This window comes from Salvelinus fontinalis, unplaced genomic scaffold (genome assembly GCF_029448725.1).
Source record: "Salvelinus fontinalis isolate EN_2023a unplaced genomic scaffold, ASM2944872v1 scaffold_0013, whole genome shotgun sequence".
Classification (NCBI taxonomy): domain Eukaryota; kingdom Metazoa; phylum Chordata; class Actinopteri; order Salmoniformes; family Salmonidae; genus Salvelinus; species Salvelinus fontinalis.
The window spans coordinates 679,887-700,871 of NW_026600222.1; positions in this window are offsets into that span (position 1 = coordinate 679,887).

A 20,985-nucleotide genomic window follows, 5' to 3' on the forward strand; every position below is an offset into this window, starting at 1 on the left:
CAACACAACACTACATAAAGAGAGACAACACAACACTACATAAAGAGATACAACACAACACTACATAAAGAGAGACAACACAACACTACATAAAGAGAGACAACACAACACTACATAACGAGATACAACACAACACTACATAAAGAGAGACAACACACCACTACATAAAGAGAGACAACACAACACAACATAAAGAGAGACAACACTACATAAAGAGACACAACATAAAGAGATACAACAAGAGAGACAACACAACACTACATAAAGAGAGACAACACAACACTACATAAAGAGAGACAACACAACACTACATAAAGAGATACAACACAACATAAAGAGAGACAACACAACACTACATAAAGAGATACACCACTACACTACATAAAGAGATACAACACAACACTACATAAAGAGAGACAACACTGCACTACATAAAGAGATACAACACAACACTACATAAAGAGATACAACACAACACTACATAAAGAGAGACAACACTACATAAAGAGATACAACACAACATAAAGAGAGACAACACAACACTACATAAAGAGATACACCACTACACTACATAAAGAGATACAACACAACACTACATAAAGAGAGACAACACTACACTACATAAAGAGATACAACACAACACTACATAAAGAGATACAACACAACACTACATAAAGAGAGACAACACAACACTACATAAAGAGAGACAACACTACACTACATAAAGAGATACAACACAACACTACATAAAGAGATACAACACAACACTACATAAAGAGAGACAACACAACACTACATAAAGAGATACAACACAACACTACATAAAGAGAGACAACACAACACTACATAAAGAGATACAACACAACACTACATAAAGAGATACAACACAACACTACATAAAGAGATACAACACAACACTACATAAAGAGAGACAACACAACACTACATAAAGAGATACAACACAACACTACATAAAGAGAGACAACACTACATAAAGAGAGACAGCACAACACTACATAAAGAGATACAACACAACACTACATAAAGAGAGACAACACAACACTACATAAAGAGAGACAACACTACATAAAGAGAGACAGCACAACACTACATAAAGAGATACAACACAACACTACATAAAGAGATACAACACAACACTACATAAAGAGAGACAACACTACATAAAGAGAGACAGCACAACACTACATAAAGAGATACACCACAACACTACATAAAGAGAGACAACACTACATAAAGAGAGACAGCACAACACTACATAAAGAGATACAACACAACACTACATAAAGAGAGACAACACAACACTACATAAAGAGATACAACACAACACTACATAAAGAGATACAACACAACACTACATAAAGAGATACAACACAACACTACATAAAGAGATACAACACAACACTACATAAAGAGAGACAACACAACACTACATAAAGAGAGACAACACAACACTACATAAAGAGATACAACACAACACTACATAAAGAGAGACAACACAACACTACATAAAGAGATACAACACAACATTACATAAAGAGAGACAACACAACACTACATAAAGAGATACAACACAACACTACATAAAGAGATACAACACAACACTACATAAAGAGAGACAACACAACACTACATAAAGAGAGACAACACAACACTACATAAAGAGAGACAACACAACACTACATAAAGAGATACAACACAACACTACATAAAGAGATACAACACACAACACTACATAAAGAGAGACAACACAACACTACATAAAGAGAGACAACACAACACTACATAAAGAGAGACAACACTACATAAAGAGATACAACACAACACTACATAAAGAGATACAACACAACACTACATAAAGAGATACAACACTACACTACATAAAGAGAGACAACACTACATAAAGAGATACAACACAACACTACATAAAGAGATACAACACAACACTACATAAAGAGATACAACACTACACTACATAAAGAGAGACAACACTACATAAAGAGATACAACACAACACTACATAAAGAGATACAACACAACACTACATAAAGAGATACAACACTACACTACATAAAGAGAGACAACACTACATAAAGAGATACAACACAACACTACATAAAGAGAGACAACACTACATAAAGAGATACAACACAACACTACATAAAGAGAGACAACACTACATAAAGAGATACAACACAACACTACATAAAGAGAGACAACACTACATAAAGAGATACAACACAACACTACATAAAGAGATACAACACAACACTACATAAAGAGAGACAACACTACATAAAGAGATACAACACAACACTACATAAAGAGATACAACACTACACTACATAAAGAGAGACAACACTACATAAAGAGATACAACACAACACTACATAAAGAGATACAACACAACACTACATAAAGAGAGACAACACTACATAAAGAGATACAACACTACATAAAGAGATACAACACTACATAAAGAGATACAACACAACACTACATAAAGAGATACAACACTACACTACATAAAGAGATACAACACAACACTACATAAAGAGAGACAACACAACACTACATAAAGAGATACACCACAACACTACATAAAGAGAGACAACACAACACTACATAAAGAGAGACACCACAACACTACATAAAGAGAGACAACACAACACTACATAAAGAGAGACACCACAACACTACATAAAGAGATACACCACAACACTACATAAAGAGAGACACCACAACACTACATAAAGAGATACACCACAACACTACATAAAGAGAGACAACACAACACTACATAAAGAGAGACAACACAACACTACATAAAGAGATACACCACAACACTACATAAAGAGAGACAACACAACACTACATAAAGAGATACAACACAACACTACATAAAGAGAGACAACACAACACTACATAAAGAGAGACAACACAACACTACATAAAGAGAGACAACACAACACTACATAAAGAGATACAACACAACACTACATAAAGAGATACAACACAACACTACATAAAGAGAGACAACACAACACTACATAAAGAGAGACAACACAACACTACATAAAGAGAGACAACACAACACTACATAAAGAGATACACCACAACACTACATAAAGAGAGACAACACAACACTACATAAAGAGAGACAACACAACACTACATAAAGAGATTGAACTCTGCAGCAGGAGGAACCGCAGCAGGAGGAACCGCAGCAGGAGGATCCGCAGCAGGAGGATCCGCAGCAGGAGGAAACGCAGCAGGAGGAACCGCAGCAGGAGGAACCGCAGCAGGAGGATCCGCAGCAGGAGGAACCAGCAGCAGGAGGAACCGCAGCAGGAGGAGCCGCAGCAGGACGAACTGCAGCAGGAGGAACTGCAGCAGGAGGAACCGCAGCAGGAGGAACCGCAGCAGGAGGAGCCGCAGCAGGAGGACCCGCAGCAGGAGGACCCGCAGCAGGAGGATCCGCAGCAGGAGGACCCGCAGCAGGTTACTGTCAGACGTTGCTGATTTGTAGCCACTGTCAAGTGTGCTCCCTCTCAGGCCTCTAGGTCACCAGGCTGCTCGTTATGGAGCACACCTGTCAACATCGTTACGCGCATCTACGCATCGTCAGACTCACCTGGACTCCATCACCTCCCTCTTTTACCTTCCCTATATATGTCACTTCCTTTTGGGCTCCTTCCCCAGGTGTCATTGTTTTTGTTTCCTGTCTGTGTGCTGTTAGTGGTTCCTGTCTGTGTGATGTTAGTGTTTCCTGTCTGTGTGCTGTTCCTGTCTGTGTGCTGTTAGTGTTTCCTGTCTGTGTGCTGTTAGTGTTTCCTGTCTGTGTGCTGTTAGTGGTTCCTGTCTGTGTGCTGTTCCTGTCTGTGTGCTGTTAGTGGTTCCTGTCTGTGTGTTGTTAGTGGTTCCTGTCTGTGTGCTGTTAGTGTTTCCTGTCTGTGTGCTGTTAGTGGTTCCTGTCTGTGTGCTGTTAGTGGTTCCTGTCTGTGTGCTGTTATTGTTTCCTGTCTGTGTGCTGTTAGTGGTTCCTGTCTGTGTGCTGTTAGTGTTTCCTGTCTGTGTGCTGTTAGTGTTTCCTGTCTGTGTGCTGTTCCTGTCTGTGTGCTGTTAGTGGTTCCTGTCTGTGTGCTGTTAGTGTTTCCTGTCTGTGTGCTGTTAGTGGTTCCTGTCTGTGTGCTGTTCCTGTCTGTGTGCTGTTAGTGGTTCCTGTCTGTGTGCTGTTAGTGGTTCCTGTCTGTGTGCTGTTAGTGTTTCCTGTCTGTGTGCTGTTGGTGTTTCCTGTCTGTGTGCTGTTATTGTTTCCTGTCTGTGTGCTGTTAGTGTTTCCTGTCTGTGTGCTGTTAGTGTTTCTTGTCTGTGTGCTGTTAGTGTTTCCTGTCTGTGTGCTGTTAGTGTTTCCTGTCTGTGTGCTGTTAGTGGTTCCTGTCTGTGTGCTGTTCCTGTCTGTGTGCTGTTAGTGTTTCCTGTCTGTGTGCTGTTAGTGTTTCCTGTCTGTGTGCTGTTAGTGTTTCCTGTCTGTGTGCTGTTCCTGTCTGTGTGCTGTTAGTGTTTCATGTCTGTGTGCTGTTAGTGGTTCCTGTCTGTGTGCTGTTCCTGTCTGTGTGCTGTTAGTGGTTCCTGTCTGTGTGCTGTTAGTGTTTCCTGTCTGTGTTCTGTTAGTGTTTCCTGTCTGTGTGCTGTTCCTGTCTGTGTGCTGTTAGTGGTTCCTGTCTGTGTGCTGTTAGTGTTTCCTGTCTGTGTGCTGTTAGTGTTTCCTGTCTGTGTGCTGTTAGTGTTTCCTGTCTGTGTGCTGTTAGTGTTTCCTGTCTGTGTGCTGTTAGTGTTTCCTGTCTGTGTGCTGTTAGTGTTTCCTGTCTGTGTGCTGTTCCTGTCTGTGTGCTGTTAGTGGTTCCTGTCTGTGTGTTGTTAGTGGTTCCTGTTTGTGTGCTGTTAGTGTTTCCTGTCTGTGTGCTGTTAGTGGTTCCTGTCTGTGTGCTGTTAGTGGTTCCTGTCTGTGTGCTGTTAGTGTTTCCTGTCTGTGTGCTGTTAGTGTTTCCTGTCTGTGTGCTGTTAGTGTTTCCTGTCTGTGTGCTGTTAGTGTTTCCTGTCTGTGTGCTGTTAGTGTTTCCTGTCTGTGTGCTGTTCCTGTCTGTGTGCTGTTAGTGGTTCCTGTCTGTGTGTTGTTAGTGGTTCCTGTCTGTGTGCTGTTCCTGTCTGTGTGCTGTTAGTGGTTCCTGTCTGTGTGCTGTTAGTGGTTCCTGTCTGTGTGCTGTTAATGTTTCCTGTCTGTGTGCTGTTAGTGGTTCCTGTCTGTGTGCTGTTAGTGTTTCCTGTCTGTGTGCTGTTAGTGGTTCCTGTCTGTGTGCTGTTCCTGTCTGTGTGCTGTTAGTGGTTCCTGTCTGTGTGCTGTTAGTGGTTCCTGTCTGTGTGCTGTTAGTGGTTCCTGTCTGTGTGCTGTTAGTGTTTCCTGTCTGTGTGCTGTTAGTGGTTCCTGTCTGTGTGCTGTTCCTGTCTGTGTGCTGTTAGTGGTTCCTGTCTGTGTGCTGTTAGTGGTTCCTGTCTGTGTGCTGTTAGTGTTTCCTGTCTGTGTGCTGTTAGTGGTTCCTGTCTGTGTGCTGTTAGTGGTTCCTGTCTGTGTGCTGTTAGTGTTTCCTGTCTGTGTGCTGTTAGTGGTTCCTGTCTGTGTGCTGTTCCTGTCTGTGTGCTGTTAGTGGTTCCTGTCTGTGTGCTGTTCCTGTCTGTGTGGTGTTAGTGGTTCCTGTCTGTGTGCTGTTAGTGTTTCCTGTCTGTGTGCTGTTAGTGGTTCCTGTCTGTGTGCTGTTAGTGTTTCCTGTCTGTGTGCTTTTAGTGGTTCCTGTCTGTGTGCTGTTAGTGGTTCCTGTCTGTGTGCTGTTAGTGTTTCCTGTCTGTGTGCTGTTAGTGGTTCCTGTTTGTGTGCTGTTAGTGGTTCCTGTCTGTGTGCTGTTAGTGTTTCCTGTCTGTGTGCTGTTAGTGTTTCCTGTCTGTGTGCTGTTAGTGGTTCCTGTTTGTGTGCTGTTAGTGGTTCCTGTCTGTGTGCTGTTAGTGGTTCCTGTCTGTGTGCTGTTAGTGTTTCCTGTCTGTGTGCTGTTAGTGGTTCCTGTTTGTGTGCTGTTAGTGGTTCCTGTCTGTGTGCTGTTAGTGTTTCCTGTCTGTGTGCTTTTAGTGGTTCCTGTCTGTGTGCTGTTAGTGGTTCCTGTCTGTGTGCTGTTAGTGTTTCCTGTCTGTGTGCTGTTAGTGGTTCCTGTCTGTGTGCTGTTAGTGTTTCCTGTCTGTGTGCTGTTAGTGGTTCCTGTCTGTGTGCTGTTCCTGTCTGTGTGCTGTTAGTGGTTCCTGTCTGTGTGCTGTTCCTGTCTGTGTGGTGTTAGTGGTTCCTGTCTGTGTGCTGTTAGTGTTTCCTGTCTGTGTGCTGTTAGTGGTTCCTGTCTGTGTGCTGTTAGTGTTTCCTGTCTGTGTGCTTTTAGTGGTTCCTGTCTGTGTGCTGTTAGTGGTTCCTGTCTGTGTGCTGTTAGTGTTTCCTGTCTGTGTGCTGTTAGTGGTTCCTGTTTGTGTGCTGTTAGTGGTTCCTGTCTGTGTGCTGTTAGTGTTTCCTGTCTGTGTGCTGTCAGTGGTTCCTGTTTATGTATTATGTTCCGTGTTCATCGTTACATAGGGGATAGAGTGAGACCCTAAACCCTTGCTAGGGTGATGGGGATAGAGTAAGACCCTAAACCCTTGCTATGGTGATGGGGATAGAGTAAGACCCTAAACCCTTGCTATGGTGATGGGGATAGAGTAAGACCCTAAACCCTTGCTATGGTGATGGGGATAGAGTAAGACCCTAAACCCTTGCTAGGGTGATGGGGATAGAGTAAGACCCTAAACCCTTGCTATGGTGATGGGGATAGAGTAAGACCCTAAACCCTTGCTATGGTGATGGGGATAGAGTAAGACCCTAAACCCTTGCTATGGTGATGGGGATAGAGTAAGACCCTAAACCCTTGCTATGGTGATGGGGATAGAGTAAGACCCTAAACCCTTGCTATGGTGATGGGGATAGAGTAAGACCCTAAACCCTTGCTAGGGTGATGGGGATAGAGTAAGACCCTAAACCCTTGCTAGGGTGATGGGGATAGAGTAAGACCCTAAACCCTTGCTATGGTGATGGGGATAGAGTAAGACCCTAAACCCTTGCTAGGGTGATGGGGATAGAGTAAGGCCCTAAACCCTTGCTAGGGTGATGGGGATAGAGTAAGACCCTAAACCCTTGCTAGGGTGATGGGGATAGAGTAAGACCCTAAACCCTTGCTAGGGTGATGGGGATAGAGTAAGGCCCTAAACCCTTGCTAGGGTGATGGGGATAGAGTAAGGCCCTAAACCCTTGCTAGGGTGATGGGGATAGAGTAAGACCCTAAACCCTTGCTAGGGTGATGGGGATAGAGTAAGACCCTAAACCCTTGCTAGGGTGATGGGGATAGAGTAAGACCCTAAACCCTTGCTATAGTGATGGGGATAGAGTAAGACCCTAAACCCTTGCTAGGGTGATGGGGATAGAGTAAGACCCTAAACCCTTGCTATGGTGATGGGGATAGAGTAAGACCCTAAACCCTTGCTAGGGTGATGGGGATAGAGTAAGACCCTAAACCCTTGCTAGGGTGATGGGGATAGAGTAAGACCCTCAACCCTTGCTATGGTGATGGGGATAGAGTAAGACCCTAAACCCTTGCTAGGGTGATGGGGATAGAGTAAGACCCTAAACCCTTGCTATAGTGATGGGGATAGAGTAAGACCCTAAACCCTTGCTATGGTGAAGGGGATAGAGTAAGACCCTAAACCCTTGCTATGGTGATGGGGATAGAGTAAGACCCTAAACCCTTGCTAGGGTGATGGGGATAGAGTAAGACCCTAAACCCTTGCTATGGTGATGGGGATAGAGTAAGACCCTAAACCCTTGCTAGGGTGATGGGGATAGAGTAAGACCCTAAACCCTTGCTATGGTGATGGGGATAGAGTAAGGCCCTAAACCCTTGCTATGGTGATGGGGATAGAGTAAGACCCTAAACCCTTGCTATGGTGATGGGGATAGAGTAAGGTCCTAAACCCTTGCTATGGTGATGGGGATAGAGTAAGCCCCTTAACCCTTGCTAGGGTGATGGGGATAGAGTAAGACCCTAAACCCTTGCTGGGGTGATGGGGATAGAGTAAGACCCTAAACCCTTGCTAGGGTGATGGGGATAGAGTAAGACCCTAAACCCTTGCTAGGGTGATGGGGATAGACTAAGACCCTAAACCCTTGCTAGGGTGATGGGGATAGAGTAAGACCCTAAACCCTTGCTAGGGTGATGGGGATAGAGTAAGACCCTAAACCCTTGCTAGGGTGATGGGGATAGAGTAAGACCCTAAACCCTTGCTAGGGTGATGGGGATAGAGTAAGACCCTAAACCCTTGCTAGGGTGATGGGGATAGAGTAAGACCCTAAACCCTTGCTATGGTGATGGGGATAGAGTAAGACCCTAAACCCTTGCTAGGGTGATGGGGATAGAGTAAGACCCTAAACCCTTGCTAGGGTGATGGGGATAGAGTAAGACCCTAAACCCTTGCTAGGGTGATGGGGATAGAGTAAGACCCTAAACCCTTGCTAGGGTGATGGGGATAGAGTAAGACCCTAAACCCTTGCTATGGTGATGGGGATAGAGTAAGGCCCTAAACCCTTGCTATAGTGATGGGGATAGAGTAAGGCCCTAAACCCTTGCTATAGTGATGGGGATAGAGTAAGGCCCTAAACCCTTGCTATGGTGATGGGGATAGAGTAAGACCCTAAACCCTTGCTATGGTGATGGGGATAGAGTAAGACCCTAAACCCTTGCTAGGGTGATGGGGATAGAGTAAGACCCTAAACCCTTGCTATGGTGATGGGGATAGAGTAAGACCCTAAACCCTTGCTATGGTGATGGGGATAGAGTAAGACCCTAAACCCTTGCTAGGGTGATGGGGATAGAGTAAGACCCTAAACCCTTGCTATGGTGATGGGGATAGAGTAAGACCCTAAACCCTTGCTATGGTGATGGGGATAGAGTAAGACCCTAAACCCTTGCTAGGGTGATGGGGATAGAGTAAGGATCTAAACCCTTGCTATGGTGATGGGGATAGAGTAAGACCCTAAACCCTTGCTATGGTGATGGGGATAGAGTAAGACCCTAAACCCTTGCTAGGGTGATGGGGATAGAGTAAGGATCTAAACCCTTGCTAGGGTGATGGGGATAGAGTAAGACCCTAAACCCTTGCTATGGTGATGGGGATAGAGTAAGACCCTAAACCCTTGCTATGGTGATGGGGATAGAGTGAGACCCTAAACCCTTGCTAGGGTGATGGGGATAGAGTAAGACCCTAAACCCTTGCTATGGTGATGGGGATAGAGTAAGGATCTAAACCCTTGCTATGGTGATGGGGATAGAGTAAGACCCTAAACCCTTGCTATGGTGATGGTGATGGGGATAGAGTAAGACCCTAAACCCTTGCTAGGTTGATGGGGATAGAGTAAGACCCTAAACCCTTGCTAGGGTGATGGGGATAGAGTAAGGATCTAAACCCTTGCTAGGGTGATGGGGATAGAGTAAGGATCTAAACCCTTGCTATGGTGATGGGGATAGAGTAAGACCCTAAACCCTTGCTATGGTGATGGGGATATAGTAAGGATCTAAACCCTTGCTATGGTGATGGGGATAGAGTAAGACCCTAACCCCTTGCTAGGGTGATGGTGATGGGGATAGAGTAAGACCCTAAACCCTTGCTATGGTGATGGGGATAGAGTAAGGATCTAAACCCTTGCTATGGTGATGGGGATAGAGTAAGACCCTAAACCCTTGCTATGGTGATGGGATAGAGTAAGACCCTAAACCCTTGCTAGGGTGATGGGGATAGAGTAAGACCCTAAACCCTTGCTATGGTGATGGGGATAGAGTAAGACCCTAAACCCTTGCTAGGGTGATGGTGATAGAATAAGACCCTAAACCCTTGTTAGGGTGATGGGGATAGAGTAAGACCCTAAACCCTTGCTAGGGTGATGGGGATAGAGTAAGACCCTAAACCCTTGCTAGGGTGATGGGGATAGAGTAAGACCCTAAACCCTTGCTAGGGTGATGGTGATAGAGTAAGACCCTAAACCCTTGCTATGGTGATGGGGATAGAGTAAGACCCTAAACCCTTGCTATGGTGATGGGGATAGAGTAAGACCCTAAACCCTTGCTATGGTGATGGGGATAGAGTAAGACCCTAAACCCTTGCTATTTTGATGGGGATAGAGTAAGACCCTAAACCCTTGCTGTGGTGATGGGGATAGAGTAAGACCCTAAACCCTTGCTATGGTGATGGGGATAGAGTAAGACCCTAAACCCTTGCTATGGTGATGGGGATAGAGTAAGACCCTAAACCCTTGCTATGGTGATGGGGATAGAGTAAGACCCTAAACCCTTGCTATGGTGATGGGGATAGAGTAAGACCCTAAACCCTTGCTATGGTGATGGGGATAGAGTGAGACCCTAAACCCTTGCTATGGTGATGGGGATAGAGTAAGGCCCTAAACCCTTGCTAGGGTGATGGGGATAGAGTAAGACCCTAAACCCTTGCTAGGGTGATGGTGATAGAGTAAGACCCTAAACCCTTGCTATGGTGATGGGGATAGAGTAAGACCCTAAACCCTTGCTATAGTGATGGGGATAGAGTAAGGCCCTAAACCCTTGCTAGGGTGATGGGGATAGAGTAAGACCCTAAACCCTTGCTATGGTGATGGGGATAGAGTAAGACCCTAAACCCTTGCTATGGTGATGGGGATAGAGTAAGACCCTAAACCCTTGCTATAGTGATGGGGATAGAGTAAGACCCTAAACCCTTGCTATAGTGATGGGGATAGAGTAAGACCCTAAACCCTTGCTATGGTGATGGTGATGGGGATAGAGTAAGACCCTAAACCCTTGCTAGGGTGATGGGGATAGAGTAAGACCCTAAACCCTTGTTATGGTGATGGGGATAGAGTAAGACCCTAAACCCTTGCTAGGGTGATGGGGATAGCGTAAGACCCTAAACCCTTGCTAGGGTGATGGGGATAGAGTAAGACCCTAAACCCTTGCTAGGGTGATGGGGATAGAGTAAGACCCTAAACCCTTGCTAGGGTGATGGGGATAGCGTAAGACGCTAAACCCTTGCTAGGGTGATGGGGATAGCGTAAGACCCTAAACCCTTGCTAGGGAGATGGGGATAGAGTAAGACCCTAAACCCTTGCTAGGGTGATGGGGATAGCGTAAGACCCTAAACCCTTGCTAGGGTGATGGGGATAGAGTAAGACCCTAAACCCTTGCTATGGTGATGGGGATAGAGTAAGACCCTAAACCCTTGCTAGGGTGATGGGGATAGAGTAAGGCCCTAAACCCTTGCTAGGGTGATGGGGATAGCGTAAGACCCTAAACCCTTGCTAGGGTGATGGGGATAGAGTAAGACCCTAAACCCTTGCTATGGTGATGGGGATAGAGTAAGACCCTAAACCCTTGCTAGGGTGATGGGGATAGAGTAAGACCCTAAACCCTTGCTATGGTGATGGTGATAGAGTAAGGCCCTAAACCCTTGCTAGGGTGATGGGGATAGAGTAAGACCCTAAACCCTTGTTATGGTGATGGGGATAGAGTAAGACCCTAAACCCTTGCTATGGTGATGGTGATAGAGTAAGGCCCTAAACCCTTGCTAGGGTGATGGGGATAGAGTAAGACCCTAAACCCTTGCTAGGGTGATGGGGATAGAGTAAGGCCCTAAACCCTTGCTATGGTGATGGGGATAGAGTAAGACCCTAAACCCTTGCTATGGTGATGGGGATAGAGTAAGGATCTAAACCCTTGCTATGGTGATGGGGATAGAGTAAGACCCTAAACCCTTGCTATGGTGATGGGGATAGAGTAAGACCCTAAACCCTTGCTATGGTGATGGGGATAGAGTAAGACCCTAAACCCTTGCTATGGTGATGGGGATAGAGTAAGGCCATAAACCCTTGCTATGGTGATGGGGATAGAGTAAGACCCTAAACCCTTGCTATGGTGATGGGGATAGAGTAAGACCCTAAACCCTTGCTATGGTGATGGGGATAGAGTAAGACCCTAAACCCTTGCTATGGTGATGGGGATAGAGTAAGACCCTAAACCCTTGCTATGGTGATGGGGATAGAGTAAGACCCTAAACCCTTGCTAGGGTGATGGGGATAGAGTAAGACCCTAAACCCTTGCTATGGTGTTGGGGATAGAGTAAGGCCCTAAACCCTTGCTAGGGTGATGGGGATAGAGTGAGACCCTAAACCCTTGCTAGGGTGATGGGGATAGAGTAAGACCCTAAACCCTTGCTATGGTGATGGTGATGGGGATAGAGTAAGACCCTAAACCCTTGCTATGGTGATGGTGATGGGGATAGAGTAAGGCCATAAACCCTTGCTAGGGTGATGGGGATAGAGTGAGACCCTAAACCCTTGCTAGGGTGATGGGGATAGAGTAAGACCCTAAACCCTTGCTATGGTGATGGTGATGGGGATAGAGTAAGACCCTAAACCCTTGCTAGGGTGATGGGGATAGCGTAAGACCCTAAACCCTTGCTATGGTGATGGGGATAGAGTAAGACCCTAAACCCTTGTTATGGTGATGGGGATAGAGTAAGACCCTAAACCCTTGCTATGGTGATGGGGATAGAGTAAGACCCTAAACCCTTGCTATGGTGATGGGGATAGAGTAAGACCCTAAACCCTTGCTAGGGTGATGGGGATAGAGTAAGACCCTAAACCCTTGCTATGGTGATGGGGATAGAGTAAGACCCTAAACCCTTGCTATGGTGTTGGGGATAGAGTAAGACCCTAAACCCTTGCTAGGGTGATGGGGATAGAGTAAGACCCTAAACCCTTGCTATGGTGATGGGGATAGAGTAAGACCCTAAACCCTTGCTAGGGTGATGGGGATAGAGTAAGGCCCTAAACCCTTGCTAGGGTGATGGGGATAGCGTAAGACCCTAAACCCTTGCTAGGGTGATGGGGATAGAGTAAGACCCTAAACCCTTGCTAGGGTGATGGGGATAGATTAAGACCCTAAACCCTTGCTATGGTGATGGGGATAGAGTAAGACCCTAAACCCTTGCTATGGTGATGGGGATAGAGTAAGACCCTAAACCCTTGCTAGGGTGATGGGGATAGAGTAAGACCCTAAACCCTTGCTATGGTGATGGGGATAGAGTAAGACCCTAAACCCTTGCTAGGGTGATGGGGATAGAGTAAGGCCCTAAACCCTTGCTAGGGTGATGGGGATAGAGTAAGACCCTAAACCCTTGCTATGGTGATGGGGATAGAGTAAGACCCTAAACCCTTGCTATGGTGATGGGGATAGAGTAAGACCCTAAACCCTTGCTAGGGTGATGGGGATAGGGATAGAGTAAGACCCTAAACCCTTGCTATGGTGATGGGGATAGAGTAAGACCCTAAACCCTTGCTATGGTGATGGGGATAGAGTAAGACCCTAAACCCTTGCTATGGTGATGGGGATAGAGTGAGACCCTAAACCCTTGCTATGGTGAGGGGATAGAGTAAGGCCCTAAACCCTTGCTATGGTGATGGGGATAGAGTAAGACCCTAAACCCTTGCTATGGTGATGGGGATAGAGTAAGACCCTAAACCCTTGCTATGGTGATGGGGATAGAGTAAGGCCCTAAACCCTTGCTATGGTGATGGGGATAGAGTAAGGCCCTAAACCCTTGCTAGGGTGATGGTGATAGAGTAAGACCCTAAACCCTTGCTATGGTGATGGGGATAGAGTAAGACCCTAAACCCTTGCTATGGTGATGGGGATAGAGTAAGGCCCTAAACCCTTGCTATGGTGATGGGGATAGAGTAAGGCCCTAAACCCTTGCTAGGGTGATGGGGATAGAGTAAGACCCTAAACCCTTGCTATGGTGATGGGGATAGAGTAAGACCCTAAACCCTTGCTATGGTGATGGTGATGGGGATAGAGTAAGGCCCTAAACCCTTGCTATAGTGATGGGGATAGAGTAAGACCCTAAACCCTTGCTATGGTGATGGGGATAGAGTAAGGATCTAAACCCTTGCTATGGTGATGGGGATAGAGTAAGACCCTAAACCCTTGCTATGGTGATGGGGATAGAGTAAGACCCTAAACCCTTGCTATGGTGATGGGGATAGAGTAAGACCCTAAACCCTTGCTATGGTGATGGGGATAGAGTAAGACCCTAAACCCTTGCTATAGTGATGGGGATAGAGTAAGACCCTAAACCCTTGCTATGGTGATGGGGATAGAGTAAGACCCTAAACCCTTGCTATAGTGATGGGGATAGAGTAAGACCCTAAACCCTTGCTATAGTGATGGGGATAGAGTAAGACCCTAAACCCTTGCTATGGTGATGGGGATAGAGTAAGGATCTAAACCCTTGCTATGGTGATGGGGATAGAGTAAGACCCTAAACCCTTGCTATAGTGATGGGGATAGAGTAAGACCCTAAACCCTTGCTATGGTGATGGGGATAGAGTGAGACCCTAAACCCTTGCTATGGTGAGGGGATAGAGTAAGGCCCTAAACCCTTGCTAGGGTGATGGGGATAGAGTAAGACCCTAAACCCTTGCTATGGTGATGGGGATAGAGTAAGACCCTAAACCCTTGCTATGGTGATGGGGATAGAGTAAGACCCTAAACCCTTGCTATGGTGATGGTGATGGGGATAGAGTAAGGCCATAAACCCTTGCTATAGTGATGGGGATAGAGTAAGACCCTAAACCCTTGCTATAGTGATGGGGATAGAGTAAGGCCCTAAACCCTTGCTAGGGTGATGGGGATAGAGTAAGACCCTAAACCCTTGCTATGGTGATGGGGATAGAGTAAGACCCTAAACCCTTGCTAGGGTGATGGTGATAGAGTAAGACCCTAAACCCTTGTTATGGTGATGGGGATAGAGTAAGACCCTAAACCCTTGCTATGGTGATGGGGATAGAGTAAGACCCTAAACCCTTGTTATGGTGATGGGGATAGAGTAAGACCCTAAACCCTTGTTATGGTGATGGGGATAGAGTAAGACCCTAAACCCTTGCTATGGTGATGGGGATAGAGTAAGACCCTAAACCCTTGCTAGGGTGATGGGGATAGAGTAAGACCCTAAACCCTTGCTATGGTGATGGGGATAGAGTAAGACCCTAAACCCTTGCTATGGTGTTGGGGATAGAGTAAGACCCTAAACCCTTGCTAGGGTGATGGGGATAGAGTAAGACCCTAAACCCTTGCTATGGTGATGGGGATAGAGTAAGACCCTAAACCCTTGCTAGGGTGATGGGGATAGAGTAAGGCCCTAAACCCTTGCTAGGGTGATGGGGATAGCGTAAGACCCTAAACCCTTGCTAGGGTGATGGGGATAGAGTAAGACCCTAAACCCTTGCTAGGGTGATGGGGATAGATTAAGACCCTAAACCCTTGCTATGGTGATGGGGATAGAGTAAGACCCTAAACCCTAGCTATGGTGATGGGGATAGAGTAAGACCCTAAACCCTTGCTAGGGTGATGGGGATAGAGTAAGACCCTAAACCCTTGCTATGGTGATGGGGATAGAGTAAGACCCTAAACCCTTGCTAGGGTGATGGGGATAGAGTAAGGCCCTAAACCCTTGCTAGGGTGATGGGGATAGCGTAAGACCCTAAACCCTTGCTAGGGTGATGGGGATAGAGTAAGACCCTAAACCCTTGCTATGGTGATGGGGATAGAGTAAGACCCTAAACCCTTGCTAGGGTGATGGGGATAGAGTAAGACCCTAAACCCTTGCTATGGTGATGGGGATAGAGTAAGACCCTAAACCCTTGCTATGGTGATGGGGATAGAGTAAGACCCTAAACCCTTGCTAGGGTGATGGGGATAGAGTAAGACCCTAAACCCTTGCTATGGTGATGGGGATAGAGTAAGACCCTAAACCCTTGCTAGGGTGATGGGGATAGAGTAAGACCCTAAACCCTTGCTATGGTGATGGGGATAGAGTAAGACCCTAAACCCTTGCTATGGTGATGGTGATAGAGTAAGGTCCTAAACCCTTGCTATGGTGATGGGGATAGAGTAAGACCCTAAACCCTTGCTAGGGTGATGGGGATAGAGTAAGGATCTAAACCCTTGCTAGGGTGATGGGGATAGAGTAAGACCCTAAACCCTTGCTATGGTGATGGGGATAGAGTAAGGATCTAAACCCTTGCTATGGTGATGGGGATAGAGTAAGGATCTAAACCCTTGCTATGGTGATGGGGATAGAGTAAGGATCTAAACCCTTGCTATGGTGATGGGGATAGAGTAAGGATCTAAACCCTTGCTAGGGTGATGGGGATAGAGTAAGGATCTAAACCCTTGCTAGGGTGATGGGGATAGAGTAAGACCCTAAACCCTTGCTATGGTGATGGGGATAGAGTAAGGATCTAAACCCTTGCTATGGTGATGGGGATAGAGTAAGGATCTAAACCCTTGCTAGGGTGATGGGGATAGAGTAAGGATCTAAACCCTTGCTATGGTGATGGGGATAGAGTAAGGATCTAAACCCTTGCTATGGTGATGGGGATAGAGTAAGGCCCTAAACCCTCGCTAGGGTGATGGGGATAGAGTAAGACCCTAAACCCTTGCTATGGTGATGGGGATAGAGTAAGGATCTAAACCCTTGCTAGGGTGATGGGGATAGAGTAAGACCCTAAACCCTTGCTATGGTGATGGGGATAGAGTAAGACCCTAAACCCTTGCTATGGTGATGGGGATAGAGTAAGACCCTAAACCCTTGCTAGGGTGATGGGGATAGAGTAAGGATCTAAACCCTTGCTAGGGTGATGGGGATAGAGTAAGGATCTAAACCCTTTGCTATGGTGATGGGGATAGAGTAAGACCCTAAACCCTTGCTATGGTGATGGGGATAGAGTAAGACCCTAAACCCTTGCTATAGTGATGGGGATAGAGTAAGGATCTAAACCCTTGCTATGGTGATGGGGATAGAGTAAGACCCTAAACCCTTGCTAGGGTGATGGGGATAGAGTAAGACCCTAAACCCTTGCTATAGTGATGTGGATAGAGTAAGACCCTAAACCCTTGCTATAGTGATGAGGATAGAGTAAGACCCTAAACCCTTGCTATAGTGATGTGGATAGAGTAAGACCCTAAACCCTTGCTATGGTGATGGAGATAGAGTAAGACCCTAAACCCTTGCTATAGTGATGTGGATAGAGTAAGACCCTAAACCCTTGCTATGGTGATGGGGATAGAGTAAGACCCTAAACCCTTGCTATAGTGATGTGGATAGAGTAAGACCCTAAACCCTTGCTATGGTGATGGAGATAGAGTAAGACCCTAAACCCTTGCTAGGGTGATGGGGATAGAGTAAGACCCTAAACCCTTGCTATGGTGATGGGGATAGAGTAAGACCCTAAACCCTTGCTAGGGTGATGGGGATAGAGTAAGACCCTAAACCCTTGCTATGGTGATGGGGATAGAGTAAGGCCCTAAACCCTTGCTATAGTGATGGGGATAGAGTAAGGCCCTAAACCCTTGCTATAGTGATGGGGATAGAGTAAGGCCCTAAACCCTTGCTATGGTGATGGGGATAGAGTAAGACCCTAAACCCTTGCTATGGTGATGGGGATAGAGTAAGACCCTAAACCCTTGCTAGGGTGATGGGGATAGAGTAAGACCCTAAACCCTTGCTATGGTGATGGGGATAGAGTAAGACCCTAAACCCTTGCTAGGGTGATGGGGATAGAGTAAGACCCTGAACCCTTGCTATGGTGATGGGGATAGAGTAAGACCCTAAACCCTTGCTATGGTGATGGGGATAGAGTAAGACCCTAAACCCTTGCTAGGGTGATGGGGATAGAGTAAGACCCTAAACCCTTGCTATGGTGATGGGGATAGAGTAAGACCCTAAACCCTTGCTATAGTGATGGGGATAGAGTAAGACCCTAAACCCTTGCTATGGTGATGGGGATAGAGTAAGACCCTAAACCCTTGCTAGGGTGATGGGGATAGAGTAAGACCCTAAACCCTTGCTATGGTGATGGGGATAGAGTAAGACCCTAAACCCTTGCTATGGTGATGGGGATAGAGTAAGGCCCTAAACCCTTGCTATGGTGATGGGGATAGAGTAAGACCCTAAACCCTTGCTATGGTGATGGGGATAGAGTAAGACCCTAAACCCTTGCTAGGGTGATGGGGATAGAGTAAGGATCTAAACCCTTGCTATGGTGATGGGGATAGAGTGAGACCCTAAACCCTTGCTATGGTGATGGGGATAGAGTAAGACCCTAAACCCTTGCTAGGGTGATGGTGATAGAGTAAGACCCTAAACCCTTGCTATGGTGAGGGGATAGAGTAAGACCCTAAACCCTTGCTATGGTGATGGTGATGGGGATAGAGTAAGGCCCTAAACCCTTGCTATGGTGATGGGGATAGAGTAAGACCCTAAACCCTTGCTATGGTGATGGGGATAGAGTAAGACCCTAAACCCTTGCTATGGTGATGGGGATAGAGTAAGACCCTAAACCCTTGCTATGGTGATGGTGATGGGGATAGAGTAAGGCCCTAAACCCTTGCTATAGTGATGGGGATAGAGTAAGACCCTAAACCCTTGCTATGGTGATGGGGATAGAGTAAGGATCTAAACCCTTGCTATGGTGATGGGGATAGAGTAAGGATCTAAACCCTTGCTATGGTGATGGGGATAGAGTAAGACCCTAAACCCTTGCTATAGTGATGGGGATAGAGTAAGACCCTAAACCCTTGCTATGGTGATGGGGATAGAGTAAGGATCTAAACCCTTGCTATGGTGATGGGGATAGAGTAAGACCCTAAACCCTTGCTATAGTGATGGGGATAGAGTAAGACCCTAAACCCTTGCTATGGTGATGGGGATAGAGTGAGACCCTAAACCCTTGCTATGGTGAGGGGATAGAGTAAGGCCCTAAACCCTTGCTAGGGTGATGGGGATAGAGTAAGACCCTAAACCCTTGCTATAGTGATGGGGATAGAGTAAGGCCCTAAACCCTTGCTATAGTGATGGGGATAGAGTAAGACCCTAAACCCTTGCTAGGGTGATGGGGATAGAGTAAGACCCTAAACCCTTGCTATGGTGATGGGGATAGAGTAAGACCCTAAACCCTTGCTAGGGTGATGGGGATAGAGTAAGACCCTAAACCCTTGCTATGGTGATGGGGATAGAGTAAGACCCTAAACCCTTGTTATGGTGATGGGGATAGAGTAAGACCCTAAACCCTTGTTATGGTGATGGGGATAGAGTAAGACCCTAAACCCTTGCTATGGTGATGGGGATAGAGTAAGACCCTAAACCCTTGCTAGGGTGATGGGGATAGAGTAAGACCCTAAACCCTTGCTATGGTGATGGGGATAGAGTAAGACCCTAAACCCTTGCTATGGTGTTGGGGATAGAGTAAGACCCTAAACCCTTGCTAGGGTGATGGGGATAGAGTAAGACCCTAAACCCTTGCTATGGTGATGGGGATAGAGTAAGACCCTAAACCCTTGCTAGGGTGATGGGGATAGAGTAAGGCCCTAAACCCTTGCTAGGGTGATGGGGATAGCGTAAGACCCTAAACCCTTGCTAGGGTGATGGGGATAGAGTAAGACCCTAAACCCTTGCTAGGGTGATGGGGATAGATTAAGACCCTAAACCCTTGCTATGGTGATGGGGATAGAGTAAGACCCTAAACCCTTGCTATGGTGATGGGGATAGAGTAAGACCCTAAACCCTTGCTAGGGTGATGGGGATAGAGTAAGACCCTAAACCCTTGCTATGGTGATGGGGATAGAGTAAGACCCTAAACCCTTGCTAGGGTGATGGGGATAGAGTAAGGCCCTAAACCCTTGCTAGGGTGATGGGGATAGCGTAAGACCCTAAACCCTTGCTAGGGTGATGGGGATAGAGTAAGACCCTAAACCCTTGCTATGGTGATGGGGATAGAGTAAGACCCTAAACCCTTGCTAGGGTGATGGGGATAGAGTAAGACCCTAAACCCTTGCTATGGTGATGGGGATAGAGTAAGACCCTAAACCCTTGCTATGGTGATGGGGATAGAGTAAGACCCTAAACCCTTGCTAGGGTGATGGGGATAGAGTAAGACCCTAAACCCTTGCTATGGTGATGGGGATAGAGTAAGACCCTAAACCCTTGCTAGGGTGATGGGGATAGAGTAAGACCCTAAACCCTTGCTATGGTGATGGGGATAGAGTAAGACCCTAAACCCTTGCTAGGGTGATGGGGATAGAGTAAGACCCTAAACCCTTGCTATGGTGATGGGGATAGAGTAAGGATCTAAACCCTTGCTAGGGTGATGGGGATAGAGTAAGACCCTAAACCCTTGCTATGGTGATGGGGATAGAGTAAGACCCTAAACCCTTGCTATGGTGATGGGGATAGAGTAAGACCCTAAACCCTTGCTAGGGTGATGGGGATAGAGTAAGACCCTAAACCCTTGCTATAGTGATGGGGATAGAGTAAGACCCTAAACCCTTGCTATAGTGATGGGGATAGAGTAAGGATCTAAACCCTTGCTATGGTGATGGGGATAGAGTAAGACCCTAAACCCTTGCTATAGTGATGGGGATAGAGTAAGACCCTAAACCCTTGCTATGGTGATGGGGATAGAGTAAGGATCTAAACCCTTGCTATGGTGATGGGGATAGAGTAAGGATCTAAACCCTTGCTAGGGTGATGGGGATAGAGTAAGACCCTAAACCCTTGCTATGGTGATGGGGATAGAGTAAGGATCTAAACCCTTGCTAGGGTGATGGGGATAGAGTAAGACCCTAAACCCTTGCTATGGTGATGGGGATAGAGTAAGGCCCTAAACCCTTGCTATGGTGATGGGGATAGAGTAAGACCCTAAACCCTTGCTATGGTGATGGGGATAGAGTAAGACCCTAAACCCTTGCT